The 22,541-nt window shown below is 41.5% G+C and overlaps 1 long non-coding RNA gene across 1 annotated transcript; it reads right to left on the bottom strand.

Moving 5' to 3' along the window:
- Nucleotides 1-15,816: 15,816 nt before the first annotated feature.
- LOC125620417 lies at nucleotides 15,817-21,573 on the bottom strand. Its single transcript, XR_007352076.1, has 3 exons — nucleotides 21,212-21,573; nucleotides 20,381-20,514; nucleotides 15,817-15,992 (listed from the first exon to the last, which is right to left on the bottom strand). It is a non-coding gene; the product is annotated as an uncharacterized LOC125620417 (long non-coding RNA).
- Nucleotides 21,574-22,541: the final 968 nt, after the last annotated feature.

Consider the following 22,541-nt stretch of genomic DNA (forward strand, 5'->3'; position numbering starts at 1 on the left):
GGTAGGGGGTGCCATGCCAAGGAGTGTTGAATTCCAAGTAGGGCAAAGAAGATACCCATGCAGAAATATTGGCAATGGAACTGGTTATATACTGGGGCCCTCGGTTTGGTTGAATGTCCTTCAAAGGTCCTCGTATTAAAAGTTTGATTCCCCAGTCTGAGGAACTGGGGAACTTTTAAGAGGTAGTGAGTGGCTCATTTTAAGTCTTCTAGTCACATGGGAACATGCCTTTGAAGAAGATATTGGAATCCTGGCCCTTCCTCTCTTCTCTGTTTGTTTCCCAGCTGCCATGAGGTGGGTAGCCTCTTCAACCATGTACTGTCACCATGAGGCTGCCACAGGCCCAAAGCAACAGGGCCAAGTGACCATGGACTGAAGGCTCTGAAACTTGGAGCCAAAATAAATCTTTCCTCCTTTTAAGTAGATTCTCCCACGTGTTTTGTTAACAGTGGTGGGAAGTTAGTCAACGCTCCAGGATTTACCCTCATTGTCTTATTTTAAAGCAGCTTCTAGACCTTGTTAATTCAGTACTTTAGAATGGGTCTGTAAGAGACTAAGATCCTTTAAAAAACCAGGATTCTATGAGAACCCTTAGAATTTTTATAATTCCTTAATATTATTTATTGGCTAGTTAGTATTCATAATTCTTCAATTCATATTTGTTTTGTTTGTTCTAATAAAGATCCAAGAAAAAAACCACCTATTGCATTTGGCTGATGTAATTTTTCATGTCTTCCTTTAATCTATACAGTTTTTCCTTCTGCTTCTACTTCTTTTGATACTAGGTGAATTTATCTATCAAAGAAAGTAAGTTGTTTGCCTTTCAAATGTCCCAAATTTCATATTTGACATTATATCTCTGTGGTGTCATTTAGCATGTTCCTCTAGCCCCTGCATTAGTGTCCTTATGAATGCAATACACGGGCCCCTTGAAATCATGGCTGCAGGGGCCTCTGAGTGCCTGAAAGGTTCAGAATGGTGAAACAACTTCCTAGCCTTCCCTGTGCAAGCAAGTCATCCCACAATCTCTTCTCAAAGAAATTTTCCCTTCTACATCCTGGAGCCTGCAGTGAGTGGGGTCTTGCAAATTGCTGAGAAGCCCCCAAGCCATCCTTCCTATTCTCTCTCTGTGTGAAGGACTCAGCACATCTTTAGTGGCTGTAATCTCCTCAACAAGCATACTTCCCTTGATCCTAACTTTACATGCACTTCTCTAGCCAAACTGCAAATTTTTAAAATCCCTTAGCTCTGTTTTCTGCTCCCAATTTTCACAGTAAACCTGGCTAAAAGCTCCCAGTAATAGCCATGCCACTGACATGCTGTGCTGCATTGGGATTTCCTCCACCTGATTAATTAGTCTATCACTGTTAAATTTAACTTCACTCAAAGTCTCAGGACATGGGCATAATATAAACTTTGCCAAAATATAACATGAGTAACCTCTAGTACAATTCCCATGGAGTCCACATTTCCCCTGAAATATCAAAAGTATATTGCAGTTAGCATTCTGGTCTTCTAAGCTCCCACTAAAGTTCTGCTTATAGCATTCTAAGGCTTTCCCAGCCTGCATTTCCAAAGGCTTCTTAACTATGTGATCAGATTAATTACAGCATTGACCTCACTTCTTAGTACCAATTTCTGTTTTAGTTAGCTTTTGTATCTCTGTGACCAAAATACCTAACAAGAACAACTCAGAGGAGGAGAAGTTTATCTGGGGCTCACAGTTTAAGAGCTCTAAGTCCAAAGAGGGGCAATCCCATTGCTCTGGTCCCAATGTGAGGCAGCGGATTGTGGCAGAAGGGCCTAGCAGAAAACTAGGATGGACTGATTGGGTTAAAGCTCTCACAATCCAATCACTTTACCTCTGCACATTCCTGCATTTGCACAGGAGTTTTGTGGGGGGCAGGGGGGACACATCACATATCCAAACCATAATACAGAAGCTCAGTAAATGAGATCAGCACTAATCCCTTTCTGAGGGTGATGCCCCAGTCACTTAATTCCTCCCACTTAAAAATGTTATCACCTCTCAACCTCATCACACTGGTACCAAGCTTCCAAACATGACCCTTTAGGGTCCATGGTCAAACCATATCCAAACCTTAGAATCTGAGAATAGGAAAGCCTATAAAAGACAAAGTACATTAATGGTCATCCGGGGCTGGGCAGAGGGTGATGGCTAATGGGAGTAAAGTTTCTTTTGGAGATAATAAAAATACTTCAAAACAGATTGTGCTTATGGATGTGCAACCCTGTAAGTACACCTAAAGTCATTGAATTGTACATTTTGTTGAGTTGTAGGGTGTGCTATCAGCTTTTCATCACTGTGACCAAAATGCCGGACAAGAATAATTTAGAGGAGGAAAGACTCATTTTGGCTCACAGAGGTTCAGTCTGTGTCCAACCAACTCCAATGCTCTGAGACCAAGGTGAGGCAGGACATCATGGCCGAGGGGTATGGCAGAAAGCTACTCAGCTTGTGGAAGCTGAGAATGAGGGAGAGGGAAAAGGAGAGAGAGAGGAAGAAAAAAGAGAGAGGGATGGAGGGGCAGAGAGAGAGAAGGAGCAAGGGGCCAGGGACAGATAGAGTCCTAAGGCCACACTCCCAGTGACCTGATTTCTCCAACCGTGCCCCCACGTGCCTATAGTTTTCACCACCTCTCAGTAAGTTCATTCAATTATTAATTCACTAAATGGGTTATTCCACTGATGAGGTCACAGCCCTCACAATCCAATCATTTCACCTCTGAGCATTGCCGAATTTTCTAATACATGCACTTTGTGGGGAACTTTGCAGATTCAAACTATAACACGTGGAATGTGAATTATATCTTGATAAAGCTGTTAGTAAAAAAAAGACCCTATTAAGGGCCGGGGTTGTGGCTCAGTGGTAGTGCTCTTGCCTAGCATGCATGAGGTCCTGGGTTCGATTCTCAGCAACACATACAAATAAGTAAAATAAAGGTCCATCAACAACTAAAAAAATATTTTTAAAAAGACCCTGTTAAAAATAAAAAATGTTCTTTGTAGTATAATATAAATAAAAAGTACTCTAAGATCTTATTTCCACCATGTGAATGAGAGAAAGGAAAAAAAATATTTTTGAATAATGAAGTAGTTATACAGTTCTTTTTGAACTCAACCAGCTGGCCAGGTAAGTATTTTCTGATTTTACAGGTCTCTTCAAAGAAGTTAAGCACTTTGCCCACATCTGTTGTATCTTAAATGGCAGAGCTCAGGTTTAATCAAGGTTTGTTTATCTACAAAGAAAATATTTTTCCATTACATCATTTTGTCTCTATATTTTAACTAGCTTTAAATTTGAATTCAACAATAGAACCAAATCTAAACCAGGTGTTTCATTCACAAATATGATATTAACTAAGAATATAGTAAATTACCTTTCAGTATTATATTTACAATTTTTTTGGTACTGGGGATTGAATCCAGGGGTACTTAACCACCGGGCCCATCCCCAGCCCCCCTTTTTTTAAAATTTTGAAACAGGGTCTCGCTAACTTGCTGAGGGCCCTACTAAATTCTTGAGGCTGGCTTTTGAATTTGCAATCCTCCTGCCTCAGCCTCCCAAGCCACTGGGATTACAAGTGAGCACCACTATGCCTGGCTATATTTACTTTTAAAAAATTACATCAAAATGCCCTAAACTTTTACCAGTTGCCTCAGAGCACATATTTATCCATTTAGAAGACACAACTCAAAGTATAAGTATATGCATACATTTAATTAATACATAATTATGTATAGTAAAAAGGCTTTCTGAAAAATAATATACCTCAATTTTATCTTAAGTGGTACAGTATCTTGGAAGTTGACTTTGTTATGGCCCTATGTAGAATAAAAAACAAGCTATATTTAAACCAACTATGAGAAATGTCTCATTCACTTATTTAATTATGAATTATAGTCCACATAGCAATTGAAAAAAGCTGACCTTATATAATTATTTCATGGCTGATATGGTCCTTGGTAGATAGCTTTTATAAATTTTATGTTCCACAGCTTCTATTTCTCCAATGTTAAGTATTTTTTCATTAATGGTAATCTCAACATGGTCCAACAGTCAATTTAATATTAATCATTCCTCTTGTCCTTGTTCAGGTCTAGAGCAACAATAACCCAGAAATCACATAAATTCCCCTTTTCGATGGCAAAACTACCATACGAGACCTTTGAACATATTGGGTTATTCATATCCAATCAAAAATGAATAGCATGAGAAATAAAACAGAAGTGGACTCGTTTTACACTATTGTCAACATTAGGGAGCAGAGTTTATATCAATTAAGAAATTTTTAAAGTACAGATGATAGTGGAGCTCTCCTAACCACTGAATTTTTTGTCTGTGTGGGTGCTAAAAGCTTCCAGTATTTGGAAATATTTTTCTCTTTTTATTTTTCTTCTTTTGGGGGTATTTTGTGATTGCTAACAATCATTTAAGTTTTATCTTTGGCTTAAATAAATCAAACCTACTTGGTTTCCTCCTAAATTATCTACAAATTAGTTACCTATTCCAGGTGAAAGGAAACTCTGGTTTTAGTTAATGCCACATGTAAATCAGTAAGGCTGGTCCTTTAATTTCTGTACATATTACCAACTTAATATACTCATCATAATCTGTGCTGAAATCACTCATGACAAATTTCCCTGTCTTTTCTACAAAAGGTGTCCCAGACTTTACACAGCCCCAGCATGATCACAGTTCGAGCTGAAATCCATCACATTATCTGCCAAAACCCCAAAGAAAATCGGACCCAAATGACAGCTAAACCACATTAGGTTTTGTATTATTTAGCTCAGAGCATTGTGCCAGATTTAAGTAAAATGCAACCTGGAAAGTGATTTTTTAAGGCTTTTAGCTTGATGTTGCTCATGTGTGTGTGTTTGTGTGCGTGCTCACATACACACAACTATATTCCATATGAGCAGAAGAAAATTATAATTACATTGGTAAATTGCTCATTTTGCAAAGCATGTGGATTCAGGTCATTGCAAGATTCTTGATAACTCATTGACATAAATTAACAGAGTTAAATCTGGTGACTTTTAAAAGACTTGTTACAAGATTCTGGAAAAATCCTACTCGATGAATTCATTTTCTTCTACTTTAACTTCAGGTAGAGCTATTATTATCCATGGAGGAATTAGCATATGGTGGAAGAAAACTAATCAAGAATGGCAAGATTCTAAACTCCCAATTAGTTGACATCACTAGTCTTTTAGATACATCTTCTCAGCCCCAGGAACTCACAAATTACCCTGAGAAGTAATGAATTGATGAGTAGAAGTTAATGCAGGAGATTTTTTTGATAGCCTTAAAAGTGATAATAGAAGAGCTTCTATAAGTTTAAAAATTAAGGGAAAAGGTGGACACTGAAAGGAAAACTTAATAATCATGAACAAGAAATATGACAATTATGTCAGGGTCACTAGACTTCAAGTGTCACTGAGGCTGTAGTGCTCTGAAGAAAACAACTCTTTGTTTCTCCTTTACAATAGAATATGTTCAGCATAACAGATTAGAGCTGATTGGCTGGAGATATTATTTTGAACACATGGATCACAGGCAAACACATTCTCATGGCTGAACTATGTGATTCTTGGGAGTCTCGGATTTTAGCAATCCAGTACTGCAATCCTCTGGAGAGCCTTGTGCCTCTGTGTGTGCAAGTCTCACCTGTATTAGAAATGGTTCTCATTATCTTGCTGGGACAGTGCTGGTTACACGTGATTTCATTTTGGGTATCCGCTTCCTGAGATCTCAATTTTTACTTGTCAGGGAGAAAGGTAGTAGAGAAAATTACACCGACAGACTTTTGGAAATGGAGTGGAACAGCCGTATCCTGAAACGTGTGCTGTATAATGTGTGCATATGTAACACTGGCGGGGGGTGGGGGTTGGGGGGTTCTAGGCACTGAGCTAACTGTTGAGCTAACCCTATTTCATTCACAGTTACCTGAAGAAGTGTATGTTGAAGTGCTTAACCACTTTGGAACTCCACGGAGCGTGCATTAGGAAACAGGGGTGTCTGTTAGAAATTGGAGCAGCTCAGTTTTGAAGAATGAATTATATTAATACAGGACTGTAAAACTCTCTCTGTGGAAGTTGCTGTTTTAATTGCTTTATTTTTCTTCATCTTTCCCAATGCGTATAGTAGTTTTATGTTTACATTGGCTTCTTTATCCTATCAAGGAAAATGCAGCCTTATGAGAACTTTATTTTGCCTTATTATGGCTTTTAAGTGTTCTGAAATAAATGCAAATGACTTCCCACGGACACAGGAATCTTTTCTACTCACTTATCAACTACTCACAGCCTATGCTCATGTGATTCTTTCAAAGGATATTTTGGACTCTCATGCCAAAGCAAAATTTTGTCTAAATAGTTATGTACCATGTCTACACTTTTAAAAATCTAAGTCCAGGGCAGATATTAATCACATTTACTAAGTCATTTCTTATTATTTTAAATTCTATCTAGATATCCCTGAATAAAAGTTTAGCTGATTTTGGATATTTTAACTTTAGAAGAGACACAGGAAATTCCATATTGTTTTGGAATATGTAAACAGAGAAACTTTTGCTATTACTCAGTGAAGTCACATACTTGAACTTGGTTTATTTTTTGATCCTTGTATAGTTTGATCTATGGAGTGCTGAATCAAGCCTTAAATAACTAACTCTGTATACTGAATTTTTTTAAGACCTGCTGGAGGCCAAATAACTCAGATATTAAGTCATTATGAACACAAAATAGATACTAAACTCTTACATGATTTCAACATCCATTTTTCTTTTAAAAATCTTATTGAATGGTGTGGGCATTCTGTATTGCCTGAATGAAAAGGGCCTCACAGACCTGAGTTCTGCTCTTGGCACTCATGTGAGACTTCGGCTCCTTGAACAAGCCCGCAGATGTTTTCCTGGTTCCCACAGATGTGACGTGCCTCAGGGCTTGTCCATCTGCCAGCACCTCAGCCTCTAGGACCATGTCAGGTTGTGCCCACATTGCCCATGGACATGGCTGTTCTCATCCACATTCCCATGTTCCAAACAGCAGCCCCGTCAATCCAACCCAGTTCTAGATGGGGCGTTCCCGGGCTGGGAGAAGAGTTCTAAGCCACATTTTCCACAGCCCTGAATGATGTCAGCAATGTTCATGAAACCCAGTGGGGAGACTTTGCAAAGCCTGAGCCGTGTGTAGCCAGCCCACAGACACCACTGTGGCCACCAGAGGCTTCCTTTCCAAGCCAGTGAACACCAGCCTGGGATCTTTGGTGTTAAGCCAAGAGGAAAAAAAAAAATCCATTTCTTCTTTTCTTTTCTCCCCTCTTTCCCTCCCAAAGCATGTACAAATCTACTATAGGTAATTTCCAGCCAATATTTATATCAGATTCCAAGTCTAGAGACGATAAATAGGGTATTTTAAAATCCACAAATGTTCTTCTGGGACACTGTTTCTTATAAGGACAGGTTGGGGTTTAAAACAAACTGTACTCTTGACAGAGGAATTGTAATTTTTGCCTCCTGGGTGGTTCAGGAAGCTTAATCCAGAGACGGTAATGTTTTATAATATCTAATAGTGGAGCCCAGGAAGTATTAATGAGGACAAATTATGTAAAGTATAAAGGTTATTATCATGTGCAATAAAAATTATTTTAGGGAATGACTTTCCATTCTTTCTTTTTCCCTCCTACCCTCTTCTCTCACCCTCTCTTTCTTCCTTCCTTCTTTTTGTCTTATCCATGAGACTATCCATAAGACTAACATGGATACGTAGGCCTCAATTTTATTCAATTCTATATAGTATCTATGACTGGCCCTAATTGGCCCCTGTTTCTCTGAGGGTCAGGCCAGGTGAGGTCTGGGCCATTATCTAACACATTATAATTCTAAGGTAGCTGCTAAACAATAGTAAAGCATAAGAATACTCATTGGTCAGACATGGTAAAAGTATTCTCCCATGTGTTTCTTCTCTTTTTTAAATATTTTTTTTTAGTTGTAGGTGAACACAATACCTTTATTTTATTGTTATATGGTGCTGAGGACTGAATCCAGTGCCTCATGTGTGCGAGGCAAGTGCTCTGTCGCTGAGCCACCACCCAGGTATTTCTGTTCTCTTCTCCAGTCCTGTAATGTGATGCTGAAGGAGTTTAAAAACACAACTAACAAGGACAACCACCAGGAGAGGGCTCCCCTGCAAATGGGAAACTCAGCACAGTGTTTGGAAGCTGGAGCAAAAAAGAACAGGTAGCAATCAATGGAGTAGAGCAGAATGAGAAGGAGGGAGCACTCGTAGGTCTGTGGTGGGGGAAGATGACCAGGGGCCAGCTCCGGCGCACTGCAGAAGTCCAGGCTATCCCGGCTTCAAAACAAGAGAACCTTTGCAGGCGGGGCTCTGGAACAGGACTCTTTGAAAATGACCCTACAGAAAAGTAAGAGCCCTTTGCAGGTAGCTCATCAAAAGTAAAAACAAGAAGAAACGGAACAAGAAAGAAGGTGAGTTCCCCTCCGTAAGATTTATTCAGTGATGGCCAGGGATAGGAGACTGCAGCAGGAAGGGAAATAAATCTCAGTAGCCTACAGAACAGGGGGACCTGTCAGACCCCTTTTCCTGCTGTACTGCAAGAGTGCTGACCACCAGGTTTTACCTTCCAAGTGGGAAACTGGGGACCCTCCCATGGGAAACTGACCTATCTGGGAGATAGAACCTTCAGCTGGTGCGTACATGTTACTTGGCTAGATGTAGACCTTAAAATAAAACTAGTAGGGACAAAGCAGAAAATCATCTATGGCTTGCTCTGACCCTTGGCTCTGCCTATCACCAATTGGTGACCATGGGTAATTTTACCAACTTGATCTTAAAATTTCCCTTAAAATTGGGAAAGCCATTGCCAAGTGGTGATGAGGATGACGGGAAGAGCATTCGTCGAAGCTTCTGGGGGAGGTAGAGACACTTAATAAATAGCAGCTTTTTTTCATTAGTTCATGGTGATCAATAATTATAGTAAAAGTGAGTCCTCTTGGAATAATTAACTGACTCTGGCACAGTAACCTTTGGCCAAATGTTACTCTGAGCAGAATATTATATTGGCTTGCTTTAGACTCTTGCTAAGTGGCCTGGCTGTTGCCTGAGAAACAGTGATTTAAACTAGACATATGGATTTCTGTCTAAGTATGATAGATGAGGTAAGATAGCCGAGGGAAGAGAGGGGAGCTCAGAGAGGAGGGGAAAGAGAATTGATTTTGGTTTTCTTCAAAGGGCTGGTGTCATTTTTCTTAGATTTGTCATCATATCTTGTTGGATCACTAAAAATCCAGATGTCAAATATCACTGTGTGCTTCACAAAAGCAGCAGGTTTTATAGAGAAATATGAAAGGCTTGGAAATAGAGAGGGAGAGAAGAGACAGTGTTGACTGCCAGTTACCTTCCTGTCTTCCTAGGACAGGGCACACGGAGGCAGGTAGGACTGAGGAAGAGGGTGGATGGGAATATGGGGACCACACACCAAATATCCTCTGGGTTCCAAGTCTTGGCTAGTTAATTTCCTACAAAACCTTGCTTCCAAAGCACCAACCTTAAATTTAAACTAGAGGTAAGGATTCAAGGATTCAGAGATGGAGCCACAGCTCATGATGAGGCTACTGACTCGTCTCATTCGACAGGTGATAAAATATAAGCAAAGAGGCTAAATAATAATTTACCCAAGATTGAATTCTTAGCAGAGCCAGGATTTGTACCCAGCTGAATCTCACTTCACAGTCCATCTACCTTTCCCACTCGTTTCACTCTCTCTTTCCCTGGACATGATTCATTTTTATGAAATAAGTGCATGCAAGTTCTTTGTAAGACATAATGGGATATATAAATCCAAGGCATTTTAGGTATTATTTAACATTTGAAAAGCAAAAGACATCTGAAAATCAGAGGAGCAGTGGTACTCACGTAAACCTCCATGCATTGAGTTGGCTTTCTGTTTGTGGAACATGTTGGAAAAGAAGATGGAAATATGAGGCTGAAATGGAGGCAAAGTGGAGATTAGTTTTAATATTTCAAAAGAAGAAACTGCTGAGTCTAAACATTTGCTTCTTGCCTTCCAAAACTGTGCAAGTATAGTATGATTTTTCTGGGCATAAAATTAAAGAGGGATTGTCTTGCAGATGATCTACCAGAAGTTTAGCTTCTTGCTGCATCAAGGAGGCCCAGGACCAGCATCTACGTCTTCACCTGGGAGACTTAGAAATGCAGAACCAGGTTGAGGTCAGAATGCGCCTTCGAATATGATTCCCAGGGGACCTGCATGCACCCTTTGTTTTAGGCCAGAAGCTAACGGTTACAGATTAAGAGAAAAAGGGCATAAAGCTAGGGAAGGGATTTGAAGGGTTACATATATTTTTGATGAAAAAAATAATTTCCACCAAGTACCCTGAGTATTTTTTATAAATAAATGTATTATAAAAAAATCATGGCGATTGCTGTAAAAGTGACTGGACTGTGTCCTCAGAGTGGGGCTGTGGTGGGAGTGTATATTATAAATAAAGGTCATTGAGAAAAGAAAGAAAAAGTTTAAATATTAAAAGGAGTCATAACACTTAATGCAAGCAGCCTCCTGTTTACCAGCTACATTTTAATTAGATAGGGGGGACTTGAGTGAAATCTTGAAAATTTAGTTTAAAAAATTCCCTCTAATATATTCTATAAGTTATGAGTAAAACAAAGGCAGAACTTTGTGGATTTCTCTCTTGTCAAAGCAATTCAGCATCTTATAAAGAAGTTCATATTACTCTGGAGGGTAATCAGGAGGGAAAGATCATTTCTCATTTGGAGAAACCAGCAGTGGGAAGGAGATGGTGCCCCGGGCATCTGCTCCCTGCTGGGGTTAGAGGGCATCTCCTTGAGGCCCACCATCACCATCTGTGACCTTTGCCCTCTTGGTGAAACATTCTGTTGGGAGCCATTAGTAGCAGTGTGAGATAGGGAGATAAGGATTCAAGAATTCAGAGATGGAGCCACAGGTCTCCCACCTAAACCCATCAGGTCCCAGAGGAGGGTATTCTCTTTGGGGCTGGAGGTGTGGATCAGTGATAGAGAGCTTGCCTAGCCTTTGTGAGGACCTGGGTTCTATGGGCAGCTCCATAGAAAAGAAGTTTAAACTCTTTCAATTCAAATCATCAGCATGTATTTGGGAAGTATATGCTTTGTGGACAACTCCATACAATATATCAAAGTGTAAGCCTTAATTTGTTTCTTCCAGGATTTTTAAATCTTTGTTGGAGAAACAGCATTTTATGGAAAGGCAGGTGATGCTTCCTGGGACAGGAAAGAGCACTATAATAATACAGTGCCTATATTTAGGTCTTGACAGTGGATGAGCTTGTTCAGAGTAAGAGGGAAAAAAGCAGATTTCCCTTTTAAGAGCTATGGAAACAGGTTTGAAGAGGTTTAGTGACCCACCCAATATCACCCCATGCTAGAAAATTGCTCAATTGCATGAAGAAGAAGAATTCAGATGATAATGAATTCAGATGGTGATGGTGGTGATGGTGATGGTGATGATGGTGATGGAGGTGATGATAATGATGATGATGGTGATAATGACAGTGACAGAACTGGTGATGGTGGCGATGGAGGAGAAGATGGAGAAGAAGAGCAAAAGATGGGAAAGACAATATGAGGGGCAGTACTAGGGACTCTCCTCCTCAAACAAAGAACATTCCTGCTATTCCTTCCACTCGTGTTGTTTGTTCTGACTGAAGGAGAAAAGTGAGTGGCTTCAGGGGACTGAAACAGACAGACTGGGGCATCCCAATGTGATCTTGGCACACGTGGGGCTTCCTGGAGCACCATGAAGTAGATGTAAGTGAAGAATCCTCTTTGTAACCCACAACCGAGGCTTAAAAAATCAGAGGCTTCACTAAATGCATCTGGCAAGCATTTCGTCTTCCCTTAAATAAAATAAATTCCCTTAATAAAGCCAATGGAGGCAGGGTTGGCGGGGGGTGGAGAGGGTGTGTGTGATTTATTACAGAGCACCGAGAGGGCCTTGATGGCTCTGAACTATCTACTTAGAACTGCTGGCTCTAAAACCAAGTTGTACATTGGTTTCTCTTTTTGTGCCAATCTTACATTTTTTAAAAAATATAACTTTTATGAATATCATCATTAGTGCTATAAGCACAGGGAAGTATAAGTTAATTCTACAGTAAAGTGATTATTAAATCCATTAGTCATATACAGGGAATCCATAATTAACTTATTCTCCGGCATCAAGTAAATGATTCTACTGTGTGCTTTAAGAAAGCAATTGTTCACTAATATGCAAAATACAGCAGAACTATTAGATCATAAAGCTATGCAATCTTATAATTAAATTATAAATTTTACATATTTTAATAATGTGCTTTATATACTTTAATTGTTTTCTACGCAAGATTAAAAGGAGGTGCCATGGTTTTTCTCAGACATATTATATCTTGACCTGAACCGTGCGATACTTAATAATAATTGATGAGTATCTACCGGGGATGACAGCAGTCTTTCAGCAGTATCAGATATTTCTTTGGATTATTGCCGAGGACTGAAATGAAGACGTGCATTAGTCCTAAGTGGAGTTGCAGCTATTCCCTTGGGCTTTCTTTGTTTTCTCCCTTTTGCTATTGTATCAGACACGGGCATCTTAGCAGTCTGTCTTAGCAGGCCAAGAGCGTGCATGGGCCCCATTCTCACTGCCTGGGCTGTATATGTGGGTAAAGGCAACATGCACATTAAATTCTCTGCAGGGGACCTGTGCACCCTCATGAGCCATCTATTGTTGTTATTGTATTTTGGATTAAATAATGATGCCATTATTTTCCATGTGCAAAATTAAATGTGCTTGAAAGACCTAGGAGGTACCACGGATCTGTGCTTCGGGGCTGCCTCTGTCACCTTCTGTTTTTCCAAATGCTGATTGCTGCAGAGGGAATCATACTACTGGTTTCCTCTTCTCTCTCCTGGGATAGAGCTACACTTCTTCTGGCGCGGTTACACTATTCCAATCTGCTTTCTGGTTGTCAGAAGTGATGTTGTGTGGAAGACGCCCTCTGCAGGAGAAGAGTACGTGTTCAGCATCCCTCCATTCACCCAGCAGACACCCATGGAGTGTACCACGGGTCCCGCCCTGAGCCCATCACCAGAGGTGCCAAGATATAAAAGATGTGGTTAATTGAGGCTGGGTTCCTGAAGTAAGTGTATTGCTGAAGGTTACACAGGATGCTTAGGGTGTTAATTGGCAAGGCCTTCAATAACCAAGTACCACGGACCTGGTGGTTTAACCAACAGAAATTCATTTTCTCACAATTTTGGAGGCTAGATCAAGGTCTCAGTAGGGTTTCTTCTGGGCCTCTCTCCCTAGCTTACAGATGGGGCCTTTTCCTTGTGTCTTCCCATGGCCATTTCTCTGAGTGGACCTAAGTCTAGCTCTCCTTATAAGGTCCACCCTAATGACCTCACTAACTTAATTACCACTTCAACAGCTCTGTCTCCAAATCCAGTCATATGCTGAGGACGTGGGCATTAAGACTTCAATATAGGATTTTTAGGGGACATCATTCAGCCCCTAAAATTTAGGGATCACCAAGGAGGAGCACTGAGTCTCAGCGAGGGAAGGCTTCTGGGGGGCGGGGATTAACTCTGATCTGAGTATTAAAAGATAAACAGGGATGATCCAGATGAAATGTGGAAATGGGGAGCAGGCAGCCTGTGGAGAGGTCAGCCTGTGGTTCTTCTTGAATATGGCTGGAGCTGAGTGTGCAGGAGGTAGAGGGAAGGGAAGACACAACATCGAGTCTGGGAGGTACGCAGGAGGTCGACCTTGGAGGGCTTGTGAGTCATGCTGAAGGGTCTGTGCTTTATCCTGAAGAAGGAGAGGAAGGCTGAAGGATTCTAGGCTAGGAATGATGAGGTGAGCTGTATTTTTTTTTTTTTTTAACAAAGAAGCTAGTATATTTACGGGTCCAGTAGAAAGGTCACTCTTGCCCAAAGTCTTTTCTATGTGATTTGTCACAGTGCCTGAAATTTTGAACACTAAAGAAGTATTCCTTCCTGTCTTTGTCCTCTTTATTTCCTTAATGGCACACATCAAGGTCTGCAATTATTTAAATCATTGGTGTGTTTGTCTTCGATTGTCTACCTCCCCTTGATAGCAAGGCCTTGGTGATCGGCACATGCTCTGTCTCCTGCTCCTGGCCCTGTACTTCAGGCATGGTGGGAACTCAACACATATTTTCTGAAAGAATGAATGAGTTGTCCTACCTTCGGTAACCCATTACACGGCTCAAGCCAATAGGTTGGCTTAGACAGCCCAAGGAATGACACAGAGTTCAGATAAGTTTTGGTAATGGTTAGCAGAGAACTAGGTGAAGGAGGGCAAACCAGTGGGAGGGGCCACCACACTGGCCACTCCCTTGCTGCCAGTTGGGGAGGCAGGAGGGGAGATGAAAATTAGTTGACATAATGCACATGGAAATAATTTACACCCTGGATTTGGAAGCCAGATGGCCCACTGGCATCACACCTCTGCCATGAACTAGCCACATGAACATGGGTAAGTGGCTTACCCTCCCTGGGTCTCCATTTCCTCATCTTGAAATGAGGATAATAATAGTTCTTATTGCTTCGGTTATTATGAGGGTTCTATGAGTTAATGTAACAAAAACCTTTTTGATAGGGTCTGACACCAGAGTGATGTCCGTCTTGGCTACTATTATTGTTATGATTTAGATGTGACTTCCCTCCCCACAATCTCATGTGTTAATGCAGGAATGTTCAAAGATGAAATGTTTATGAGATTTGTAAACTAACCAATAAATGTTATGGTTTAAATATGAGGTATTGGGCTGGGGTTGTGGCTCAGTGGTAGAGCGCTCGCCAAGCACACATGAGGCCCTGGGTTTGATCCTCAGCACCACATAATAATAAATAAGTGAAATAAAGGTATTGTATCTACCTACAACTAAATAAATACATAAACAAACAAACAAACAAACAAATAAATAAATAAATAAATATGAGGTGTCCCCCAAAAGCTCATATATGAGGAAATGCAAGGAAGTTTCAAGGTGAAATGATTGGGTTATGAGAGCCTTAACTCAATTAGAACATTAATCCACTGACTTGGATTAACTGGCTGGCAACTGTAGGCAACTGGGGTAACTGGAAGAGATAGGAGCACAGGGGCTTGCCTTTGGGGTTATATTTTGGCCCTGGTGAGCAGAGCTCACTTTGCTTCCTGAGCTGCTTTCCTCCACCATGCCCTTGGCCTTGTTGTTTGGCCTCACCTGGGGCCAGGGATATGGAGTTGGCCATCTATAGACTGAGACCTCTGAAACAGTGAGCTCCAAAGAACTTCCTTCCATTTAACTGTTCGTGTCAGGTCTTTTGGTCATAGTGACAAAAAAAGCTAAACTAACAGCAGATTAATTCATTTGATGGGTGACTCATTTGAAAGGACTACTTACTGAGTGACAACCCTAGGCAAGTAGGGCGTGGCTGGAGGAAGTAGGTCCCTGGAAGTGTGCCTTTGGGGTTTGTATTTAGTTTCTGGTGAGCAGAACTCTCTCTCAGCTCCAGGCTTCTGAGCATCTACCCTCTGCCCTGCCCTCCCACCAGGATGTTCTGCTTTATCTCAGGTCCCACCAATGTAGTCAGCTGACCATGAACAGGACGACTGAGACCACAGCCAAAATAAATCTTTCCTCCTCTAAGTTGTTCTTGTCAGTGATGCAAAGGTGAATGACACATTTATTCTAACGAGTCGTTTTATTTGGAGGAGGCTAGATTGATCCCCTTGATTGTGGTCAGTACTCCCTCTGCTCCAGGTTCTGATTTGCCATGACAGTAGTCCTCTTTATCTGCGGTTTCATTCTGTGTGGTTTCAGTTACCCACAGTCAACGGCTTGCCCAAATTACCAAATGGGGAGAGAGAGAAAAAGGGGCTGGGGGAGAAAGAGAGACCACGTTCACATGCAATATATTGTAGTATGTTGTATAATCTTTCTATTTTATTTTTGTGCCTAACTCATACATTAAACTTCACCATAGATACGTACATATAGGGGAAAATAGTACATATAAAACTTGGTACTGCTCGTGGGTTCAGGCATCCCCTGGGAGGGCTTGGAACATAATAGATAAGTGACAACTATTGCATTTGTTTTCTAAAATCAAGGTCTTAGACTTGGTGGGGGACGGGGGGAAGAATCACGACTTGAGTTCAGTTTATCACACGTATTTGACTGTCAAGTTCGCCCTGTAACAGAAGATGTGAAAGGCAGACGGTAAGCCCACCTGCCCTTGGATGTGCATTCTGCTGGTGGTTGCATAGGCTGAGAGCAGAGCACCTGCAAGTGTGGCCCACCCACCTCTCACCAGCCTTTCTGGTGCTCAGAGTGGAGTAAGGGCAACACCAGGAAGATCCTGGGGGAGACACGAGGTCCCCTTTTGGCACTGTAAGTCCAGGGCTTGATTCTGCCACGAGGGTGTGGAGAAAGCCAGGGTAAAGCAGAAGCAAGAAACAGTCCACCAGGTGCTACTCCCAGACCACCCAGAAGAAAGCTCCCAAGGCCAAGGGAGGTCCAAACTCTTGGCAAAAGGGAAATGAGTGAAGAATCCTGGCCCTATCGGGCTTCCTTACTGGGACCCTCCTACACTGTGGCTACCCAAACCAAACTAGGCTTCCCAGAATTGGCTGACAGAGCAAGAGCTTGTTTAATTTGTGAGGACTGGACACTAAATCATTCTTTGTGGCAGCTCTGATATTGGCAGATGGGAGATTTTGCTCTGTCCTGTTTATATAACAGCAGTTGATAGATAGTGACTTCGTAGTTGGATATTTATGAGAGGTTTCATTTCAAATAATATAGTTTTGGCCCGTGGCAATGCTAAGGCTCTTACCCATTATTACCAAGAAGCTAAATCTTTAGGATATTGTAACTATAACTGCAGGGTCCGTTTGATCTACCCGGAAGAACTGCAAAAGTTAATATTTTTCAATGCAATGAAAGCTTTATTATAAAAAGTCTCATTAGGAAGTTATCTGTCCCTAAAACACATAGGCTATCAGAAGGTCAAGGATATAAAAAAACAACTTTTCATACTTTTCTTTCACCTTATGACTTCTATCATATAACAAGGTAATTAAAAAGGAAAACTAATCTCCCTTTTTCCATTACAGAAACCAAGCCCCCATGCCTCCCCATACCCTCTGGCCAAGTCCCTGTTCCGAGGTGAGCTGGCAAGGTCCATTCTTCACCGTTTAAGGACAGTAGCCCTGGCTGGGTTAGGTGTTGAGTGTCTGCTGAGAAAGTGCTGTCCACCTGTAAATGCCATTAAACTGTGAATGGCTTTCCTTTGCCCCAGTTGTGAAAGATTATTCCATTTTAGTACCTTTCGGGAGGTCTTTGGGATTCTGTGGGCTTTAAATCTTTGTAAGGGAGACCCTCTGCAGCTGGGGAAGTTCCTGGAAAGGAAGTGGGGAAAGGGTGTTACAAAGGCTCTTCACCACGGATGGGCGCTGGGAATCAGCAGTGAGGGCCCCTCGTCACTGCAGCTGTCCTCCAAGGAAGACAGCATAAAAGGAAGCGATCCACAGGGTTCCCTTAGTTTGGAAGAGACAGGATAAGAGCTAAAATAGTTGGAGAAAAACTGGGCAAGAAATGAGATGGCAGATAAAGAGCAGAGGGCTCAGGTATTTTCCTTTGTTTCTGCAATGTGGCAGCATCCACAGGGCTACCCACGGTGTTGTGGGCTGAAGTGAATCATTTCCAACCCTCTTCGTTTCCTGCCTGGCGTTCATATGCTGAAGTCCTAACAGCCACTACCTCAGAATGTGCCTGCATTTGGAGACAAGGCCTTTGAAGCGGTGATGAAATTAAAGGGAAGTTATTGGGGTGGTCCCTGAGCCAGTATGAATGGTGTCCTTATAAGAAGAGGAAATGTGGACACAGACCAGTAAAGGCCTTTTTTCATGTACTTTTCATCTTATTAATGATTTTATGAAAGAGATACTTTCTTATTGTAGTCGTATCTCTTCATTATTTGTAATCTTGAAAAGTATTTGGTCCCAAAGTCTGTCTCCACCAAAGAATCTAATTCCAGCATTTTCCATTGTGTGTCTCATAAAGTGTCCATGAGGTTCTCTAATCGACTCACATGCACACGCCATCTATGGAGACAGCTAGGGACATGGAGACGTGACCTGTTTGGAGAAGACAGGAAGGCCTTGCTGGGAAGTGAAAATTCAGCCTACAACTAACCCTATCAGGACCCAGGCCTGTGAGTGATACTTGGTGGGAACTCCTATAAAGACCTGTTTTAGGGCTGGGGATGTGGCTCAAGCGGTAGTGCGCTCGCCTGGCATGCGTGCGGCCCGGGTTCGATCCTCAGCACCACATACAAACAAAGATGTTGTGTCCGCTAAAAACTAAAAAAAAAAATAAATATTAAAAAATTCTCTCTCTCTCTCTCTCTCTCTCTCTCTCTCCCTCTCTCTTAAAATAAATAAATAAAGTGAGTGTTTAAAAAAAAAAAAGACCTGTTTTAGTTTGGCTTGTTGGAAACTATGGGGTTTAATTTTTAATACAAAAAGCTTGGCCTTGGATGTAGCTGGTAACCTCATTGCCCTTCCCCGCTCCGTGCCCAAATCTCTCCCAGTCTTGATGCATCCTGAGGTGAATGTCCTCTGACACTAATATGGTTGGCATGCGGCTGCAGTGTGTCCCCCAGGGTTCGTGTGTCGGAGGCTTGGTTCTCAGTGTGCAGTGTTGGGAGGTGGGATCTGTGAGCCGTGGAGCCTGGTAAGAGCTCCTTGGCATTAAGGTGGCTCTTATGGGACTCCTGAGCTCTCAGGACAGCAATTTGTAATACAAGCCAGCCCAACCCCTGAATTGCTCTCCTCCTTCCTGTTTTGAGATATCATCTCTTCTCGAATACGCTCCCACCCTGCCATCCACCATGCTGTGATGCAGGTACTGAAAACCAACCCTCCAACACTGAGCCAGAGCCACACTGTTTGGACTTTCATATCCTAAACTGAACTAAAAGAACCTTCCTTTAGAGAGTTATCCTGCCTCAGGTATTGCATTATAGTAACGAAAAACCAACTAATACAGGTGTGTTTTTCCTAAGGGGCCCCCTGCATTTTCTCCTGGGTTAAGCCATAGCTGAAGAGACTAAAGATCGGAGAGTTTCCTTGGGTAGAAGATCCACCTGGAGGTGGTTCCCCCTTCAGCCCTGCATGAGGCCAGGCTGCAACTTTATTTTCAACAACGCTTTTTAGGACTTTTTTTTTTTTTTTTTTTTTAAGAAGAGCTTGGGAATGAGGTAAAGGAGGTCTAAAATTTCATTGTACAAAATTAGAAAGTGTGGGATGGGCAGGCTAGAGACTGACATATTAATTAGAAATTCTAGGAACTCTTTGCTGTCTTAGCAGTACTAATTTCCTACTTAAACTAGCAGGAAAAAGCACGGGTTTTATTTTGGGCTGTCTGACTTTAGTGCCGGCGGAGCCTGAAAGAGAGCATCTGTTTTTGAGAATAGGAACCAGGCAGTGCTTGCTCCCCACTCTTTGTTTTTAAGGCTCTCTTAAATCAAGAGATGGAGAGCCATTAGGTGCCAACAAAAACCTGTTAAACCAGAAACTGTGAGTTCTGTTTTGTTTTACTGATAATGTGTCTTTTATTTTTATACAGCAACCTCCCAGCAAAAGTTCCAATAAAAAAGAGATAATGTTTATTGAGCATGTGACAATAAGCTGGGAATTCTGTTAGGTGTTTCACACACGGAATTGCTGTGTGCACTACACTAGGTGAATCGTTGCAGCCTATGAAGATGTTTTTCTAGTTTTAGAGAAAAAAAAATAAGGTTCAAAGAGGTGAAATCAGGTCACACGATTAAGCAGTAACAGACTGAGCCAGGGCTTCACTCCAGGTGGACTCAGGCCAAAGCTTAGCTCCTAACTGCTCCAGCGAACTCCACGAACTCCTCCAGGCTCAGTTAATTTGCTTCTCAGCCCTTTGAGTTTGTGGCTTTGAAAATGGAAAGCTCAGTGCACGTTTCTAAAGCAGGAAGGTAACAGAGACATGTGCTTATTATTGTTTGCTTTTCTTTCATTCCTATTAATTGTCTAACTTAGATTCTGGAGACTTCTACTAACTTGTTAAGAATGAGGCAGGAGGTTGTAGAGGCTGAGCATGGGTCTGGAGGCCACATAGACCTAGGTTCCAATTTCAGCTCTGCCACTTCCCAATGGTCCAACCTTGAGCCAGCCACTTGATCTCAGCGAACCAGTTCCCTCATCTGCAAGGAGGCTTCTATATAAACTTACCTTATACAGATGTAGGGTGGTGAGGTAGCTGGTGTGTGGTTGGCACTTAATAAATTGTAGCTATTGACTAGCATCTTGCACCACGGGCTACCATTCTTTTATACGACTCGTAACATCAGGTCTATCTGAAATACCTGGGAAAAAGCAAAATGAGAAAAACCACTGATGGACTACTGCATCGTGGTGATTATTCTTAATATTTCCCCCAGAAAACTGCATAAAAGTTATTTTATGCCTGTGTTCTATTTGGAAAGCATTATAAAACTTTGAGCAGATGACAGCGTGTGAGAGCTCGATGCTACCGAAGCACAGGGTGCTTTTCTGATAAAGATATAACTTTATTGCCCTTTATGTACTCTCTGGGTTAATACGGTAAGCAAATGGGAGATAATCTGAAATACCTTTACCACCATTTATAGTGTCAGAACACACAACTTTTCTCTCAAAATGCAAACAATTCATGGCCAGGGATGGCATTGTGTGTACATATAAAACTGTTTTTAAAACAATCAACTGTGTGGTGCTGAGAGGGATGGTGTTCTGAGGTCTTTCACCTTGGCGGAAATGAAACAGGATGTTCTTAGAGCCACTAGCCAGGTCAAAGTCTTTCTTCCTTCTTTTCTCCCTCCCTCCCTTCCTCCCTCTTTTCCTTCTCTCTCTCTCTCTCTCTCTCTCTCTCCCCCTCCCTGTCTCTCTCTCTATGCCAGCTTTTGTCACCTCCCCTGTAGGAACTTTCAGAGCAAAGGGGTGAAAAATTGTGTCCTCTAGGCTAAAAGTGACTTTAAAAGGCCTTTTTGAGGAAGAATGATCTAGCAAAGATTCCAGCAATACCTCTGGCTTACATTTCTGGGGATAACACAGTCCTGGCAGATTGAGCAAGGTCGCCGAGGCTGCAGGTAATGCTGTTAAATCTCCGTGGGATCATGGCCTTCTGTTCTTTTGAGACGCTGTCATCTTGTTGCTTCTGCAGGGGCAGAGCACCAGCTTCCCGTGTGGCACCATCTGGGGAGGTGACAGGATCAGCGAAGAATGTGCTGGCTTGGGATAGGGCTTCCAGTGCTGCATGTGCCCTGAGTTTCACCTTGTGATGCCTCTGGCCCTTGTCTACCAATATGCCACATGAGCTGGTTGGATTTCCTGCTGTCCCAGCTACCTCCCACTTCTCATTTTCTAGGGACATGTAATATAGGTATAATCATGTATCAAACTAATCAGGATGCGTTTGTGTGACTTACATCAAATATTTCCGAAATACTTTATTTTTTATAATCTCATTTTCAGCCCTACCACAAACCTGTGAGGTAGGAAACACAAATATTTTTGTTCCATCTGACATATTAGGAAACTTAGGCAAATAGAGATTAAGTTAATGGCACAGTCCAGGTCTCCTGACTCTCATTTCTGGGCTCCTCTACTAAATTAAACTGGATTAGTCTTTTGGGATAAGTGTGAAAGGGTATGCAACTGAATTCTTTGTGGAAAAGAAATAACTTGATAAATTATATTAAATTACTGTAGGAGTAGATAAAAAACAAAGTTCTATTTCCCTTGTTGAGAATTTGCCTTTGAATCCTACTGTGAAATGGATTAGAATGTTTTGTTAGGATGGGAGCAATATACAAACCCAGAAAAGGTACATCTCATATTCTTTTAAATGGGTAATTTCTCCGGGGACTTCTTTACATTCTGAAAATTCACTTTATTATTGCATCCTAAGGTTTGTGGCTTCAAATGCCATGGCTTCTGCGTCTAACTTTTATTGGTGATATTTGTGTTTATCACTTTCTACTGTCATCCTCTCCCATTCCCTTTGTTTTGTTCCATAGATAGGATTTGATTTATGAATGAGAGCTTTTTGATTCTTCAAGACATATTTTGGTGAATTGGTTCAATAACTTGTTATGGAAAAAGCAAAATCCATCAGGGATGTATTTGCCTACTTCCTCTCAAAAGAAATCTCTCCTGGAAACCCACCCACTCTGAATCCATCAGTCACGCCGCATTTCTGTATTTCATCCACATTGATTTGTTTGTTAAATTTGTCCATCAAAGGGTTCACCTTAAAAGCTAGCTTTAAGATTTCTAATATTTGGAAATTAAACAAGTGTCTTGCCCCCCGAGGTAACATGCACACTGCAATCTAGATTCAAAAGCCTTTCGA

The sequence above is a fragment of the Marmota marmota genome, unplaced genomic scaffold (genome assembly GCF_001458135.2).
Source record: "Marmota marmota marmota unplaced genomic scaffold, marMar, whole genome shotgun sequence".
Lineage (NCBI taxonomy): Eukaryota > Metazoa > Chordata > Mammalia > Rodentia > Sciuridae > Marmota > Marmota marmota.